Source organism: Sceloporus undulatus, chromosome 11 (assembly GCF_019175285.1).
Source record: "Sceloporus undulatus isolate JIND9_A2432 ecotype Alabama chromosome 11, SceUnd_v1.1, whole genome shotgun sequence".
NCBI lineage: Eukaryota > Metazoa > Chordata > Lepidosauria > Squamata > Phrynosomatidae > Sceloporus > Sceloporus undulatus.
This window is the reverse complement of record NC_056532.1, coordinates 1687056-1689626: the sequence shown is the minus strand read 5'-3', so window position 1 is coordinate 1689626 and position 2571 is coordinate 1687056.

Sequence of the window (2571 nt, the reverse complement as noted above, 5' to 3'; positions counted from 1 at the left end):
TTCTCTCTAGGGATTCCGGTCTGTCAGTGCAACTCTGTGACCAACGCCGACAGACACTGACCATAGAACTGCGTTGGAGGAGCTACAAAGGCCATAGAGTATTCTCTCTAGGGTCTCTAGGTCTGTCAGTTGCAACTCTATGGTCAACGTTCGACAGACACTGACCATGGAACTGTTTGGAGAGCTACAAGGCCTATATTCTCTCTCGGGATGTCTAGGTCCTCCAGCACAAACTCTGTGGTCAATGTCCGACAGACACTGACCATAGAACTGCGCTGGAGAGCTACAAGGCCTAACGAGTATTCTCTCTAGGGACCTCTAGGTCTTTCAGTGCAACATTTAGTTAGGTTGACCATAGAGTTGCACTGAAGGACCTAGTTCTAGAGAGAACCTATTAATCAAATCCGCAAATATCGAATTCTGCAAATATGGAGGTGAGTGTAATAATAACAACAACAACAGTTTAGCTCTCTTCTCCTTTGACCTGTTCGTTTTCCATCTGGTTATTATGGAGCTGTGTTGCTAGAATATACCTGGGTTTGCCTTTTTCCACCTGCTCCCTTCCAACCTTTTATTACCTTTTGTGTCTTTTACATTTTTTAGACTGTAAGCTTTAGATTAGGGTAGGAAGTGGTGGCCTTCAGAAGACGTTGTTAGACTGTCATGCTCAGCATCCCCAGCCAGCACAGCCATGGTGCAGAAACAGAACAAGAAGAGCAATAGCAAGTATATTTCTATACCGCTTCATACTATGCGTCTCTAAGCAGTTTACAACGTGTAAGCCGTTGCCCACAACAAGCTGGGTACTCATGTTACTGACCACAAAAGGACTGAAGGATGAGTGGACCTTGGAGTCCCTCCTTAGGACTGAACTTACAAGCTGTGGCTGCAGTTTTCTGCTGCTCCAGGACTGGACCTGGAGCAATGGATGCAAGCTACAGGAAAAGAGATTCCAGCCAACATTAGGAGGAACTTTCTGACGTAGGGCTGTTCGACCGTGGAACAGACTCCTCGGAGTGTAGTGGGGTCTCTTTCCTTAGGTCTTTAAACCAAGGCTGGATGGCCATCTGTCGGGGATACTTTGATGGAGAGTTCCTGCATGGAAGGGGGTTGGACTGGATGGCCCTTGCGTCTCTTCCAACTCTACTATTCTATGATGCCGGGGTTTGTACTCAGACAACAATTGGAGAGTACAAATTCTCACTCTCGCTTTGATTGTCTCCTTATTAACCTTTGCAAGGCTCCGAAAGTCTTCCTGTTTGCAAAGGAGGCCCAAAGTCCTTTGGACGCACCATAAATTCAGTCCCTACGAAATAAGAACTTCACAAAATGGTAGGACAAGCGGATGGCTCAGAGACGTCACCTCCTAGGTTTGGTTCCTCTTTCCGAAAATTCTTTGACTAAAATCTGCAGAATAAGACTTCGAGTCCTTGGAGTCCTGTCCAAAGACGTACGCTATAAGAATGGAGAATGATGTGATTTATACATAGTGTATGTGGAATACGGTACTATGTAAAAGATATTTTTAATACTTTTTGTAGGTTATCTATACTAAGAGGAAGAAGTAGAAACAGTAATATGTTTCGTGCTCCTACAGTGGATTAATACAAAAGGAATCTGCTTAACCCATTTGTAACCATAGCAAAATAAAACTGGTAAAACATAGCATTGTAGCCTTGGGGAGAGGATAAAACATCAAATTGATGGAGGGTTTCCCAACAGATCAACCAGCGTATAGACGTAACAGGTACGTTAGTTACTCCTTTTCTTTTAGAAATATTAAATACCTGCCTTCTCCTAAAAGGTATCCGAAGCAGCTAACAAAACATAGATTTAAAACACAAAGCAAAAGGGAGCACCAGTGTGGATCAGGGATTAAATATCAAATGCGCAGTGCAAACAGTAACTAAGGCTTCCCTCCCCAAGGAGCAAGTTTAAAAAAGAAGGGTTTATTGCCTTTTATCCAAAAAGCTTAGGCGGGTATCACAAACAACTTGACAACAACTCCGCGGAGGCGATTAAACCAAAGTTACTCCTCACTGCCTGGGAATTTGGACCTGACGCTCTTCTACTTGTTGTTGTTCACGATGATGTTTGGTTTTTTTTGATCCTGCCCTTTTCTTAAGCTGCACAAGAGAAAAACAAACCATGCGCCGTGACCCAGAAAACATGAATGCACCAAACCCTTTCTAAAGCAGCAACCAATATCAGCGGCACCTAAGCAAAAGGAAAGCACCAAGGGCTCAGGAGAAGAGGATGTATTTGAAAAATGGTACAATCACACCACAAGCCTATGAAATCTGTTAGATAGGATCGCCACTTTCTGGTGAATGTTGCAGAGTTGGGGGATTTTGTTTGTGTATGTTTGTTGTTGTTCTTACCTGCCCTCAGTTCAACCTGGACTCATGATGATCCTGTAGCTGAGGACCGTGAAGTCGAAGGCTTTTATGGCCGCATCCAAGTTTTTGTGGCTATGTTGTCCATGTTCTGAAGAGTTATTCCTGAAAATGACCTGGGATCATGGTTAATCGTAAGTTGACGGGAGCCATCAGGGTGATGCGCAGAAGGCAA